At 44.3% G+C, this 17,072-nt stretch overlaps 1 pseudogene; it reads right to left on the reverse strand.

The window, feature by feature from the left end:
• Positions 1-7,905: 7,905 nt before the first annotated feature.
• Positions 7,906-8,006, reverse strand: LOC126476733 (U6 spliceosomal RNA; annotated as a pseudogene).
• Between the last annotated feature and the right edge of the window lie 9,066 nt (positions 8,007-17,072).

Raw genomic sequence — 17,072 nt, forward strand, 5'->3', positions numbered from 1 at the left:
AGGGTCATCAGTCCCTAGACGTAAAAACTACTTACACTAACTTAAACTAACTTATTCGAAGGACAACACACACATCCATGCCCGAGGGGAGGACTCGAACCTCCGGCAGAAGCGGCCGTGAAATCTATGACACATCGCACTAGACCGCGCGGCCACACCGCGCGGGAACTACTGTTCTAAAGGTCACAACTAAGAGACTATTCTTAACCCTCCTATCATGTGTGTTTCGAAAATCTCTCAGGATTGGCGACAGTAGTATTCTTCGCGAATTCCAATTTACAACAACAACAAAACAAGGCTAAGTCCCTGATGAGACTAGAATTATCTGTGAGGGACCCGAATTTGTGTTGTTTACATCTCCTCGGTGTCAAACAATACATCAATAATAACCTCGTTCATAGCTTCAGTGACTGTTACCGTCTTAACTATGGCAGCTATATCCTAGTCATGTATAACAAATTTCACTGCAGCTGATCAGTATAAGTACACAATTCATTGTAGACTCCAGCGGTGTTGGCGTCTGGCAGCGCAGCTTCGCTAGGGTGACAGAAACAGGCTGTGGACAGCTGCGAGGCCTTTCTGATCTGTCCAATGCCTTACTCATATTGCTACTTTTTTTGGTACTTGGCAGACGTTTTGAAAGGGTTTGGCACGCCTGTGGTCATTCACTCTCTTACAGGACTGGTGCCGAAGGACCATGCTCAATTCCCATAACATTATCTTTTTACATTGACGAGTAATCTGGATAGTCGTATCACGTTCATGTGCCATCTACATCGCAAATTTAATATTACTATCCTAGGACCTAACCTGCAATACGTTTTGTATTTCATAATCGGAACTATCTGCTTTAACCGTCGTCAGAGCAATGTCAGGGACCAGAATGCAGCAGTCCTTGGTAGCTACTTGGAGACCTGCTTGAGTCGTGTACTAAGGAAAGGGTAGTTAATGGTTCACATTGTATTACACAAGCGAGAAGTACCGACATTTCCTTTTTATCTGCAAACATCCTGAACTAAATTCAGTAACAAAATGCTAAGAATATATTTGCATTGTACCAACTCAAGGATCGACCTACTTTTATAGATTTTCATATTCACAGCCATTCTCATTCTGCATTGCAATAAACTTCATTCATTATTTGCTTGTTCTTGTTACGATTATTATTGTCATTCTCTCACTTTCAAGAGTTTTCACATCCCTATTTAGTATCGATGCACATAAAGAGTAGCTATGAACGGAGGGTCAGCTTCAGGAATTCCAAGCAATAAAACTCAAAAAACAACGCAAGAAGGGTTCGAAACACTACTTTCATGCAGAGACATGCATTTCGAATCTGTTCATCGTTACGGGGTCAAACAAGAGGAAACATTACTAGAACAATGATCAGGCTACTTAGTATATAATAGAGCATACAGATTTCAAGGAGAAAAGGTATGAAGACGCAGAATGCCTCGTTATCCACATGTGCGGCATCTCTTTCCTGTTAACGAAAGTAATATCCCGCTTTACCTTTTCTTACATCTCAAATGAAATGAATGCCATGAGGAATCGAATATTTGTTGACTGCGTCTCTTCTTGCTTCCATCGTTGCCAACATATTTCTTCATTCTCATGGTGATCATGACATTCTATATGTATGCTGCAAAAGATTGCACGTGGACACATGCGACATCCAGGTGCAAATCGTTTGACACCTTACATTACATTCGAATCAAATAAGCTTAAGATGTATTTTTATTTCGTTTGTATTTTTATATGATTATAACGTTACGGAAAATTATCTCACATGCTTTACGATGAATTAGAAACACTATATCATTTCAACGTAAGGAAAGCAAAACGGATGATTCAATGTCGGCGTCAAAAGCCTTCTTCCACGCCGGAAGCTGAAACTTGTATCATTCTGGATTAATGATAACTGAATGTCTTAAATGTATACATAGCCCACAAGGCGACGTCAGAAACCATCAGGGAAGAACGCCGCATAAGAACCAAACGTGCGCGCGCGTCTCCACTCTGAACAACCGTATCGGAGAATTACGAGGCAGCTCTTCAGCGAAATGCTTGTCGTGAGAGAGCCGAGAATTGGCAGCGTCGTAGCAAGTATTTGTCAACACTGTGAGAGTGCATTTACTTCCGGGTGTAGGCCGGCATTACCTCGCTAAATTCACTTGACATTCGTTTTCCACATCGAAGACTCGTACGATATAATCCACTGTAAGATCAGACACTTAGAAAGTATATTTAATTTCTGGACTCCAAGAACGGCGTTCTTCACATTAGTAACACCTGTTTGTGTGTTTAAGGTTGCGTTTTGCGGCTCAGGCAACATCGCAGTGACAATAGTCCACCTGATGTCGCCAGTGTGTGGTTAGCTCAGAGATTCCCCTGTGCGTTGCGGTGCTCGTACTATGTGACATAGCAGTTCCAGTCTCTGTGGAAGCAATGAATACAACCTTTTATTTTCCGTTTTAATTAATGGAGTTGAAAACTGCTAGTAAAAATTCCTTATACGAAATCTAAAGAATGCCTTTAAACATCAATCTTCGTCCGATTTCGACATAGTAAATTGTTAATATCATGGATGTCTGCTTTGCAAATGCCAAGGTGCTTCACCGTAATATAAATCCTGAAAAGATTCAAACCCTGTCAACGATATAAATTTGAGCTTTGTTCGTCATATAGGTCAAACATGTCAGGAGGTTGTTTATGAAGTGCACATGTTGATTAATAGAGTTCCTCTCTTCTAAATCTTTGCAATTGCATTTCACTGTAGACGTTTTCTGACACCGGCGTTAGCAATTCCTTTCTGCTCTCTGAAACCTCCAAAACGATAAATTTTTCCGGTTGAAATGTGATGACCTTAACTATCACTTCCGATCAACATTAAATACTGCATGAATCCATACATGGAACTCCAAATGTGCAGTGTTCCTGCACTGCTACAAAGCATGCATTGCAAGGTATTCACACAGTTTATCGCGTAGACTTACTATAAGGAATGAAACAAGAACTGTATTACACTTTACACCACAGACGCTCACTCTGGCTTGACGAAAACATCTGAACAGTGACCAAATATTGCACAAATAATTGACTTTGAAAGGAAAAGAAACGAGGTATGAAGCATTTATAAATTGATCGAATGTAGTGAGGTGGTTTAATTTCGTCCCAGTCTATAAAATTAATTTCTGGCCATACTCTGCTCTTGCCGATTAATGTAATATAATATCCGCCTACTAGTCAGGGCGTCTGTCTCCGTTGCTTTTGAGCGTGAATGGAAATCGTAGAAATTTTCTATGGAGCAACATTTAATAATAAAAAAGCATTTTAAATCGTCAAAAGGGATCAGCAGTAGCAGACGCTTTCGATATAGAACGTGGGAGTGCAGCCCCACTGCTGTCGCCACGGCCGCTGCCGGTAGCCAGCCAGTGGATCCCGGAGCTTTGCCGCATACGGCGTCCAGAGGTGGACAGTCTGCAGGAAATCTGCCGCAAAATGGTTACTGGATAATATTTTGATACCGGTGTGTTAGAAAGCGAAATAGATTGAATCTGCGCTACCATTACATTCACGTCTTCAGCATTCATACAGAAGAGGCTATAAAAATATTTCATGACAGCTGCTCTCGATCCACTGACGTTATGAACAGAAACAACGCACGCTACCGCTAGACCTCAGGCGTAATCGGCCTATGGTTTCTCTATCATGGGACAAGACTTTCTCCAGGAAGGGCCGCAGTCTACAGTGTTGCCAGGTTGTGCAGATAACCGGACTTAAATAAAATGGCCAACTCGCTAATTCTCCGTCCCATGTCGCGATTGGCGCGGACTTAGCCTCTGAAGAGGTCGGCCGCCGGTCACGTTTTATGTCAAAGAGTGTACATTACTTAAAATCAGTTGTTACCCAATTTGCTGAATGTTGTTGTAGGGACACATCCTAGTGAAAACTAGAGAATGCTAGGTTTAGTATTTGAAACCGGTTCATAACTATGAGGCTACGTGTGGCATGTGCCAGAAATGGTAGTTCATGGTGTTTGTTTCCTCTCCTGAAACCTTGAAGCTGGGTAGCGTTTTGTGACTTGAATGGCTCCGTATCTGCTTTTGTCACAGAGCTTATACACTTGTACCTCTCATACCGCGTCGAAGATAAAGATCTGACAGAACTCCGCTTCCAATATCCGTGTGTTACATCAGCTGCAGTTGTGGCTAGATTCGACTTGGATGACACTGATGAAATGGAGACTACTGCCAAAGTATTACTGTCTGAGAACTAACAACTGCTACGCTAGCAGTAGCTTACTGGACTACTTTCCAGAGAATATTGTGGCATTCATTGGGTGAGTGTTGTGACAAACTTATTTTGTTAACCAAATACTATGGTAGAATGCCAGTACCTGTGGGAACTACTATGTTAATAACACTTGTGGAGAGTAACCAGTAAAATTTAGACATGATATGTGGCGTGTTTCTGCGGTCTCCTGCAACTCTGCCAACCCGCAAAATTCCACCGCTATGCGGGTCATCGCTCCGGCGCCGTAGGTGCACCAGCCAAAGTCAGCCGAATTTCGCCTGACCTGCAAGAAGCAGGCTACTTCAGAGGTCGCGTGTAAGAACAGTAGAGGCCGCCCCCATCTACGGACCTTTTGCTGCATCCGCCACGCCTTTCCTCCGCCAATTCGAGCCCACATTGCTGGACCAGCAGCTATCTGGTAGCTACCCGCCACATGGCTATCTGGTAGCTACCTCGCAGTTCCATCACCGCCAACAGAGTGACGAGGTCGCCAGCACCACGCTACCAACTGGACTCGACGCAGCCCTTGCCACCAGGGACGACTGCGCATCATAACCTGCGGCTGCGGTTGTGGGCTCATATGCTGGAACTCCTGGAACCACTCGTGAGATGCCTACCATTGATGTCTAAGATCATCCTTGTCTTCTGGAAAGTTCTCTGCAGACGAAACAGACTAAGACGTTGGTTTGTGGGGCGCTTAACATAGGTAGTCATCAGCGCCAGTACAAGTTCCAAATCTTTTCAATTCCAGTCTTGGCACTTCCATAATGATGATGAAATGATAAGGACAACAGAAACACCCATTCCCTGGACGGAGAAAATCCCTGACCCGCCCGGGAATCTAGCCAGGGACACTATGATCCAGAGGCAACAATGCTAACCACTAGACCGTGAGCTGTGAACTTCCCAGAAGATAGTCTCACACAGAGGTTTACTTGTGTTGTCTTCCATGAACTTTAAATTGTCAAAGAAGTCATTCCTTCATTTTCAAGAAGCATTTTTTTGTATTTATTCTGAACTGCTAACCGATCGCAAAACTTATATTTTTGAACATAAAAAACAATTTATTGCCACAATCAGTTTGAGTATAATCAACTGACGTACTGTGGAAGTGACCCAAGCTGGGACACTTTAATATGCTCCTGCACAAAAGATTTAGTGTAACAGCCGGTTTTAGGTGAAGGGTAGTTACTGAAGACACAGGCAGGTATGCTTCTGTGATATTACTACAGACAGGGATAGCATCCATGTGCTATGGCCAGTGACGTCATCGTCATGCTGGAAACACCCAATTCGAGCGTATCCAAGATGGCGGCCATATTATTTACCACAACACATGCAAAATTACAAAATAAAACCCGGTCCACAACATTCGCAAAACCTAATAAACCTAATAAAACTAGTAAAACTAATGCGGGAAACAGGAGGCTTTGGGCGGGGAGAAATTAAAAATTCACTAATAAAAACAACAACACCGATTAGTACGCAACATCTGGAAAGACCACTCAAAACTGCCAAAAATTAATACCTCACAACGCCATAAAAACTAATCGATCTGCACAAGAACGTTGTGTAAGTGGATCAAAGTAAATTAATTAGATCTATCTCTCGCTGTGCTTTATCTTTCTTAATTAGATCATGGTAGGAGGAACGTGGATCAATGTTTATTAAAAATAGAAGAGGATATCAATAAAGCCGTCCCCCCCCTCCCTCTCATCTACAGGAGCCGAGATCCCAAATTCCAGTTGACCTGTGCAACTCAGTTGTGTACCAGGATACCAATAACCCTTCCCCTACAATAACAACAGCTGGTATCCTAAACACCAAGAAACTTAAAATACTGAAAGGAACACTAAACAAAAATCCCTCACTTAATATCAATAAAATATACATAAAAAAAACCCAAAACTTATAGAGAGCGAATAAGTAAATGGACTCCCGCCTAAGAACGAACTCCCGCCTACACCTAGACTGATCCCCTCAGAGGTTCACAACCCCACAACAGGCCACAGCAGTCCACTCACCCCACCGCCGCCCCACACCGAACCCAGGGTTATTGTGAGGTTCGGCCTCCAGTGATTCCCCCCCCCCCCCCCCCCCCCCCCCCCTCTCCGGGAACGTCTCGCACCAGACGAGTGTAACCCCAAAGTGTTCGTGGGAGAGTAATTATGGTGTACGCGTACTTGGAGACAGTGTTTGCACAGCGATCGCCGACACAGTGTAACTGAATCGGAATAAGCGGAACCAGCCCGCATTCGCCGAGGCACATGGAAAACTCCCTTAAAAACCATCCACAGACTGGCCGGCACACCGGACCTCGATACTAATCTGCCGGGAGGATTCGTGCCAGGGACGGGGCCGCCTTCCCGCCCAGAAAGCAGTGCATATAGACGCATAAAACAACAAACAAACAAAAATACACACAAACTACCTCACGCAACACCACAACCCCCTTCCCCAACAAACCACATCCCAATATCCACATGAATAATACCACATAGAAATAGCCCTCAGGTACACTTCCACTCCAACAGTACTCAAGACGAAACTGCTGATTCGAAGTGGGCCTCTTCCCCCACCATATAACAGATCTATTGGCTCACCCAGTATTCCTCAGTCGTATGTGTTCATGTCTCTGTCGAATAATTCTTAAACTCAGTACCGCGGTTACCTGTCAAATGACACCCGCCCCTAGACCGCAGCCCCATACATGAAGACAAATGATAGGAGAACCTTTTCAGTATATTGCTCTATCAACACTACCGAAACCTGTTTTGTACGCCTCTTTACCACAAATCCACTCTATACGCCTCTCCACCACCCGAGAAATCGAATCTGTTGAGAGATAACCCTGAAACGACTGCCGTCACACAGCTCGGTGCAGCGAGTGACAAGTAGCTGTGTCGGTGTGCAAAGTGTAATTGCGCTTTTGGAGCGCTTCCTGTCTTGCCATTAGTGTGCAATACGAACTCGTACTCTGTGGTGAGTGAAAGGTTGACTGGCAGTATTGTCATGATACATTGTGAATAAAGGTAAGAAGACGAGACCTGCGTAAATGTAGGGCGTAGGTAGTCACAAGTGACTGCATATATGAAGTGAAACTTCTAGAATGAGATTTTCACTCTGCAGCGGAGTGTGCGCTGATATGAAACTTCCTGGCAGATCAAAACTGTGTGCGCCGGACCGAGACTCGAAATGGGGACCTTTGCCTTTCGTGGGTAAGTGCTCTGCCAACTGAGCTACCCAAGCACGACTCACGCCCCGTCCTCACAGCTTTACTTCTGCCATTATCTCTCCACCTACCTTCCAAACTTTACAGAAGCTCTCCTGCGAACCTTTCTTTCAGGAGTACTAGTTCTGCAAGGTTCGCAGGAGAGCTTCTGTAAAGTTTGGAAGGTAGGTGGAGAGGTATTGGCAGAAGTAAAGCTGTGAGGACGGGGCGTGAGTCGTGCTTGGGTAGCTCAGTTCGCAGAGCACTTGCCCGCGAGAGCCAAAGGTCCCGATTTCGAGTCTCCATCCGGCACACAGTTTTAATCTGCCAGGAAGTTTCATGAAGCGAAACTTGTCTCTCATCAACTACATCTTAACGTCAGAGAGTGACGTTGTGGAAACAATGTGGAACGGTTCACGATTTTGCGCCTCGTATAGGGGCCATGCTAATCTTCTCTGTATCCTTTGAATTTTAGTATACGTACTACCAAAGCAAGTACATTCCAGGGACACTAAGAAGCTGCATCTGCCGTTATCATATCGCTTCAAACATGTCTCGACTCGGGCTTAGCTTTGCTGTGCCGTGAGAAAGGGCACAAGACTTACCAAGCGCTAATCCGTCAATCAACTACTGTGAAATATGATTATTAATAAGTGGTGACGCAAAACTTAAATTGTTGTGCAGCATACTCTCAGCATCCACCCAGAGCAGCTGCAGTTTCACAGAGCTGCCAATGGGTGGCAGCACCAACGTTGGCATAGTGCTCACATCTGCACCTTAGTGTCATAGGCATGCCTACGAAACACATTTCTCCAGTATGTGTAATGAATGAACCTGTTTGTGGCTGGTGTCAGATTTTGAACACCTTCTAAACTGGTGAATAATTTTGCAAAGCCATCAGCAGTGCTAACACAAATTCCATTACTATTGCAATGGTACTTTGTAACCGATACTGTACTACTGTACGATTTACTCTTTGAGCAGAGAATGTGTGGTGTTGTATGTAGGGCACTTTTTATCTGATACATTGAGTACACCACATGTAAATTCTTGAGTATCTCCACCAGAATAGAAGAGAATCTTAATTGCGAGAAGAGACATAATCGCCTCATAAGCGATCAACTAGAGCAATCGTATTGTACACTTTGCAAAACCATCCATGCCTGATATGGAACTACACTGGTGTGTTTCAGTTGTCTGAGATAGTATTTACGGTGGACATTGCTCCACTTTCAGTACAGTAGCCAGTGTTAGAGCTGTGACTGATCCATGGGTACATAGGACAGCTTTACTTGACATTAGTGTTATACTATGATGTAGATGTATGTATGATCACGAGGAAAACCGTATTCAGGGACTATATAAATAGAGGAAGCAGGTTAGCTTGAGTGTTGGTAACCGTACTTGTTTGCCAGTGATATGCTGATCAGTTGTCACACAGTTAGGGAGATACTGTAGTGCAAAAATTAGAACGGATATTTATTAACGGCTTTGAAATCCTAAACCTGAATGGTCACTGCTGCCATGTGGAAGAAATGGTAGTTCGTGATGTTTGTTCCCTTTCCTGACACTTTGAAGCTGGGTAGCGTTTTGTGACTTGAATGGCTCCGTATCTGCTTTGGTGGCAGAGCTTATGCGTATGGAACATGAATATTTCATGGTGACTTTGGTCAAACCTTTCTCTTCGACACGTTATGGGAAGTGGATCAGCCGCAATTGTGACTAGACTCGACTTGTTAGAAAATTACGGGATGCAAAGTGCTGCCAAAGGATTACAGTCAGAGAATTAAGTACTACTATGTTAATATTAGCATACTGGACTGCTTTCTAGACAGTGTTGTGGCATTCACTGGAGGGTGTTGTGACAAATTGATTTTGGTAACTATATATATAACGGTAGATTACCAGTATCTGTGGGAAACTACAATGTGAATCACACTCATGGAGAATAACTAGTAAAATTTTTACACGACATATTCTAGAATCACACACTGGCTGTAATAGTTGGCAAGTTTTAGAAGCTGCAGTTATCTTGTGTAAAGTGAATGTAATATTTTCAGAGGATGTGTGTCGGTGCAGTGTTTTGTAACGAGATAGAGCTGATGCAAATCAACTTGATTGTTGGAGTAGGCGATGTGACAGCTGATTGTGGTACTGACGTTTGTTTTTGCGGCATGAAACAAAACACAAATGAAGGTCATATGCGCCCATGTCAAAACCTTAGAAAACTAATAAGAAAAAAGAGTAAAAACTATTACACGGCAAGCCCAATCGATGGAAGGAAGTAGAGCTAAGAACAAGAACTTTCTCTTGGTGAAAGGTCCACATAATACGCCATAGAGACAAGGGAGGTTCTGAACTAAAGATTAAATGTCCTTCAACGTAATGCTACGAAGGACAAAAAATAAAACGCAGTCGACAGCCCGTGCGTCCTTCGCTAAAAAGGCCGATAACTCAGATGGCAAACATACGTTAGAACGCAAGTGCTTAAAAAAGGACATTCGGTCAGGAAATGGCGTACTCTCAAAGGTTGATCACAATGAGTACGAAGTGGTGGGGAGCACCACTTAACAAATAGCGATACCTCAAAAGACAGTGCCTGATACGCAACCCAGCTAAAGTGATCTCCTCACGAAGAGAGTTCCGAGAGGAGGTCGCCCAAGCCGCTGGGAGAGGCTTAATGCCCCGAAGCTTGTTCCCGTGAAGTGGAGACCAGCGGTGATGCCGCAGGGACACCACCTGCTCGCAGATGGCAACACGGAGACCATCACAAGGAATGGAAGAACCAGCGGGCCCAGGTAGGAGGACTGCATCCTTGGCAGCAGTGTCAGCAGGCTCGACGTTACCAGGAACCCACATAAACATCACAGTGGCCACTCCTAGAGTGAGCAAGTAGAGGCTTTCTTGGACCTATTGCGCTAAGGGATGGACTGTGTACAGCACACAGAGGCTCTGAAGGGCACAGAGTGTCTGAGGAGTGACACAATTAAAAGCCTGTCACCGGATGCGCTGCTGTAAATGTTAAGGACTGTTTCAGACGCTAATACCGAAAATCGTCGGTGGCCATTACGAAGGCACACCCGACACCATGGTCTGTCCAAGGGACGTCAGTGTACACAATGTTCTGTGCGAAAGTCGAGGAACTTACAGCGAATCCAGAGTGGATTCCTTAGAAAGCGAATGAAGTTGAAGGTGAACATGAGACGCCATACGAAGTTGGTTACGGGATCACACCCATCGAGAAAGTGGCGGGGAGAGTGAAGTTAAGCTGCCGCACTCGCCGAAAGTGAACTTCAGGAGGTAAGAGAAGTGGGATGCTCCCCATACTAGCAGTCGAAGGAGTCATCGAAGGAGGAGGCATAGAAAGTGTGGACGGGCATGGTAGACAAAGGGCATCCGTGTCTGCTGAGTAGCAGATCAGCCGGTATGACAGCAGTAGTTCGCCAGCTTCTGCACAGAGAAACTCAACTGGGCTAGTGTAAAAGACGCCATTGATCAAACGGATTCCATGATGGCCTATTGTATTTAGGCGGCGTAAGTTGAACGGATGTGCAGATGCATAAACAGCCGTAATCTAGATTCGAACGGACAAAGGGATCGGCACTAGTTCGATCCGCTCCCCAGGAAGTAGTGCTGAGGACACCCAGGACACTGAGGACACTGCGGGGCAGCAGCCATCCAGGTAAGACGCGACGGAGGACCAGGAAAGTTTTCTGTCACGCATGAGCCCCAGGAATTTGGTAGTTTCTGCGAATGGAAGAGCAACTGGCTCAAGATGTGAAGACGGTGGAAGAAACGCGTTGCGCCGCCAGAAATTCGTACAAACGGTTTTGTCAGTGGAAAAGCGAAAGACCTTGTCGATGCTCCCCGATCGAAACATCGCTGAAGACGCCGCTCAAGGAGACAGGTGGGTGGAGAACTGCAACAGATCGCAAAGTCGTTGACGAAAATGGAGCCAGAAATGGTGGGCGGGAGGCAGGCCATGCTAGGGTCAGTGGCTGTAGTGAAGAGGACGGCACTCAGGAGGAGCCCTGAGGTACTGCTTTTTCCTGGATAAACGTATGCGACATGCCTGAACCCACACGGACCTTGAGAACTCTGTCTTTTAAAAATTCCCAAAGAAAATGGGGCAGGCGACCTCGGAGGCCCCACGTGTAAAAGGTAAGGAGGTACCAGTCCTCCATAAAGTGTCGTGGGCTTTCTCCAAATAAAAAATTTAAAAAATAACACAGCCAATTTGGTATTTCCACAGAAAATCAGTCATGACATAGGTTGACAACTTGATGAGATGTTCAACTACAGAACGACGCGCTCGAAATCCACATTTTGCAGTCGTTAGTAAATTGCGAGACTCCAGCCACCAGACCAACCAGGGATGAACCATACGTTCCATCACCTTGGAAACACAGCTGGTGAGAAAAATTGGGTGCTAGATAGGAGGAGGGTGTTTGTCATACCCATACCAAAGCTCAGTAATGACAGCCGCTTAACGCCAGCGTCTGCGAAATTTGCCATCTTCCCAGATGCGATTGTATAAAGGAGAAAGAGGTTGCCTGCAAGAGAAAGGTATTCCAACATATGAATGCGAACATCATCTGGCCCTTGGGCGGAAGATCGGGATGAAGTGAGAACTTGATCTAGCTCCCTCATTGTAAAGGCGGCATTGTAGCACTCACGATTTTGAGAGGAGAAGGGTATCACCATCGCCGCCTCCACTCATTTCCGATGGAGAAAGGCAGGATGATAGTGGATACAGCTCGAAATATCCTCAAAATAGCGGCCTAAGATGTTAGAGAAATGAGTGGGGTACACAATGACATCTGCTACGCTGATGCCGGAAACTGGGGAATGGACCTTCGTCCCAGAGGACCGCCGGAGGTTGACCCACATGACGGAAGAGGAACTGTGAAATCCAGCTAGCTTTTCTTGCTATTTCAAAGAATGTGACGACTCTGCGTACGCCACTGTTTGTAACGAATGCAATTCGCCGTCGTAGGATGGCGAATTGCGGCGGTAAGGATAACGTTTGTAAGGTATTCTACCTGATCATCACAACTGGGAAATTTTATTTGGCCAATGTCGCCAGGGAGCATTAAAACCTCCATTAAGCCTTAGAAAGTTGCCAGTTGTTCTTACGTATAGGTTGGGTAGAAGTCAGCAAACTGATAGCACACACAAATGGTCGCTCGATTATGTGTCGGAGAGAACTGACCGCTTGAAACGACGAGCAATCTGGCAGTGCAGAACGGGAGGTCCAAATGGGAATAGGTGTGCGTGGGTTCTGAAGGGAACTTTGGTTCTCCAGTGTTAAGGCAGATGAGGTTGAGGTGATTGAGGAGGTCAGTCGAGAAGGCAGCATTTGGATGGTGTGCATTTAAGCCACTGAGCAGCAAAAAGGTGATGGAGTTGATCAATAAGCTGGAGGGAGTCTGCCCTTGTGACACCGAATGACAGAGGGATGTAGACGTTGCAAAGAGAATAGGTGAGTCGAGGAAGGAAAATGCGAACTGCAACAGCTTGTAACCATGTGTTCAGTGACATGCTTTGACTGTCAACGTCATCCCGGATGAGCAAGCGTATCTCCCCTACGAGATGGAATTCCATCCTCAGGGGGAAGGTCAAAGTAGACCGGAAAGAACCGTGAGAGATCAAAAGATTGGCGACGACGAAATTTTCTTTCCTAGAGGCAGAAAACAAGTGGATGCTAGGAGTCAAAGAGCAGTCGTAATTCCTCTTTGTTGGATCTAAGGCCGCGAACATTCCATTGGAGGAGAGTCATGATGGGGAAATGGGAGAGGGAAAAAATGAAGGATTATCACCTCAGCGACTACCGAGTGCCAGCCTGCAAAGATGTGACTGACGAAGTCGGGATGAGGGCTACACTTAGCACGGAAGGCCAAGGCCCCTATAATGTCACTCCTTAAACACAACTACTACCTAATCAACAAATTAACAGTTTATTCAAAGACGATATTTATAACAGCTAAGAGACAATCAACAAGTGGCCATCTTTAAGAGAATACCAAAATATCACGGACAGCGTGCTTCTCAAGCAAGGCAACAAATTGCAGTTATGAAAACTGACTTAGAGATGAACCACAGAAATTTGAATACCTAAAGGAACAATGAATTACAATCAAAAGGTGATTTAAAGAAATGTGGCACAGATAAGTTATCTAAAGGAGCAATAATTTGCAATATAAAAGTGATTGATGCTGCTTGTGTTATTTGGCTCCTTAACGAACTGGTCTTCGTTTCATAAAAGTTACAATTTAATACAATCAATTCCAAGCAAGTTAAGAAACCTATTTTCTTTAAATATAAATGAAAAACGTTAAATGTTTACCAAACGGGCAGTGACGCAAGGCTCCCCTGGGCAAAAGGTGACTTAACTTAAAATGCTGGAAGCTGCAGACCAGCCGTTCAAAACAACACCTAAACGCTGGGCCCAACCGGGAGTCACTTCCCATTAGACGGCACGTCATAGCTTCTGCCCACCCCAACTCGCAGAAAACTGCCATGTCTTCTGCGGTCTGTTTGTGTCCCAAACACCAACCAAACATCAATTAGTATAAGTTAAGAGATCAATAAACATTGAAATAAATGCACACATATAAAATTCTACGTACAAATGATGGCCCTTCATAGAATACGAGCCTTTACTACCGAGCCGATCTGATCACGTAAGTGTAGAAAAGTTGTCGAATGTTTTCTAAGGGATAGTATCGACAGCAATTGAGAGGTATATACCACATAAATTATTAAGTGATGGTACTGATCCCCCATGGTACACAAAACGGGTCAGATCGTTGTTGCAGAAGCAACGAGAAAAGCATGCCAAACTCAAAAGAATGCAAAATCCCCAAGATTGGCAAAGTTTTACAGAAGTCGAAATATGGCCCGTACTTCAATGCGAGATGCTTTTAATAATTTCCACAACAAAATTCTATTTCGAAATCTGGCAGAAAACCCAAAGAGATTCTGGTCATACATAAAGCACACCAGTGGCAAGACGCAATCAATACCTTCAATGCGCGATAACAACGGTGAAGTCACTGATGACATTGTCACTAAAGAAGAGTTATTACACACGATTTTCCGAAACTCCTTCACAAAAGAAGACGAAGCAAATATTCCTGAATTCCAATGAAGAACGACTGCCAGGATGAGAAACATAGTAGATATCCTCGGAGTAACGAAGCAGTGCCGGCCGGTGTGGCCGTGCGGCTCTAGGCGCTTCAGTCTGGAACCGCGTGACCGCTACGGTCGCAGGTTCGAATCCTGCCTCGGGCATGGATGTGTGTGATGTCCTTAGAACTACTTTAACCTAACCACCCTAAGTTCTAGGGGACTGATGACCACAGATGTTAAGTCTTATAGTGCTCAGAGCCATTTGAACCATTTTGAACGAAGCAGCTTAAATCACTTAATAAAGGCAAGGCCTCCAGTTCAGATTATATACCAGTCACGTTCATCTCAGAGTATGATGATAAAATAGCTCCTTATTTAGTAATTATATACAACCACTCGCTCACAGAAAGACTGGAAAATTGCTCAAGTCACACCAATACCCAAAAAGGGAAGTAGGTATAATCCGCTGAATTACAGGCCTATATCACTAACGTCGATTTGCAGTAGGGTTTTGGAACGTATACTGTGTTCGAATATTACGAAGTACCTCGAAGAAAACGATTTATTGACACAGTCACCACGTTTTCAGAAGATATCGTTCTTGTGAAACACAACTAGCTATTTATACCCATGAAGTAATAAGTGCTATCGACAGGGGATGTCAAATTGATTCCATATTTCTAGATTTCCAGAAGGCTTTCGACACCGTTCCTCACAAGCGCCCTCTAAACAAACTACGTGCCTACGGAGTAACGCCTCAGTTGTGCGACTGGATTCGTGATTTCCTGTCAGAAAAGTCACAGTTCGTAGTAATAGACGGAAAATCATCGAGTAAAACAGAAGTAATATCTGGCGTTCCCCAAGGAAGTGTTATAGGCCCTCTATTGTTCCTGATCTATATTAACGACATAGGAGACAATCTGAGTAGCCGTCTTAGATTGTTTGCAGATGATGTTGTCATTTACCGTCTTGTAAAGTCATCAGATGATCAAAACGACTTGCAAAATGATTTAATAAGATATGTGTATGATGCGAAAAGTGGCAATTGACCCTGAATAAGGAAAAGTGTGAAGTTATCGCGTATTCGAAATTTAGCTGATTTCTTTTAGTACTCATGTGGATGAGTCACACAAATCTGAAGGCTGTAAATTCAACTAAATACTGAGGGATTACAGTTACAAATAACCTAAATTGGAACAATCACATAGATAATATTGTGCGTAGACGAAACCAAAGACTGCGATTCACTGACAGAACACTTAGAAGGTGCAACAGGTCTACTAAAGAGACTGCTTACACCACGCTTGTCCACCCTATTCTGGAGTATAGCTGTGCGGTGTTGAATCCGCATCAGGTGGGACTGACGGATGACATCGAAAAAGTACAGAGAAGGGCAGCTCTTTTTGTATTATCGCGAAATAGGTGAGATAGTGCCACAGATATGATAAGTGAATTGTAGTGGCAATCATTAAAACAAAGGCGTTTTTCCTTGTGACGGGATCTTCTAGTGAAATTGCAATCACCAGTTTTCTCCTCCGATTGCGAAAACGTTCTGTTGGCACCCACCTTCATACGGAGACATGATCATCACTATAAAATAAGAAAAATCAGGGCTCGCAGATGAAAATTTAAGTGCTCGTTTTTCCCGGGTACCGTTTGAGAATGGAATGGTAGAGAGACAGCTTGAGGGTGGTTCATTGAACCCTCTGGCAGGCACTTTATTCTGAATAGCAGAGTAACCAAGCAGATGTAGATGTAGGTGTACTAATAACTGAGTGAGTGGATTCAAATAAACGCACGTATATAAAGGAACTACGTACGAATGACAAGCTTTACGAGATACGAGTCTTTACTGATAACTGAGTAAGCGCTTTCAATAGAAGTGACTCAAATCTTCCAGCAATACACAAGGTACGTCGATTTGACGGCAATCAAAATACAGTGAAAATCTCATACAGACAATACATAAACTTGTGGATACTGCCAAAAAAATAAAAATAAATAAATAAATAAATAAATAAAAAAATAAAAAAATTAGACATACCTTCCAGCTAATAACCTTCTTAATAGTAATCCAACCAGCGGATTTTTAAAAGGAAATAGTAGCTGCTGGTCTCCATGCAGTTACACACTCTGCCGGCAGCTCGTATTTCAACAAGCCGTACATGAGGGCAACCAAGCATCAAGTACACTCGCTGCAACGCAAATCGTTCAACGAAACGAAGGCACCAAAATCACTTACGCCTTCGATGGAGAGCGTTGTTCGAAATGGTCTCCAGGGATAGGTCTCTCCGAGAAAACAGGCACCAAAGCGATACGACGAACAGTGCCCGGAGTTGACATCAGGCAGGTCCGCCACAAACTCGGGACGCCTTACGAGGTAGACCCGCCGTCCCGCTGCTGGCCGAGCACGCATGTCTTCCTCTTTCGTTCA

Source organism: Schistocerca serialis, chromosome 4 (assembly GCF_023864345.2).
Source record: "Schistocerca serialis cubense isolate TAMUIC-IGC-003099 chromosome 4, iqSchSeri2.2, whole genome shotgun sequence".
In the NCBI taxonomy this organism is placed as follows: Eukaryota; Metazoa; Arthropoda; class Insecta; order Orthoptera; family Acrididae; genus Schistocerca; species Schistocerca serialis.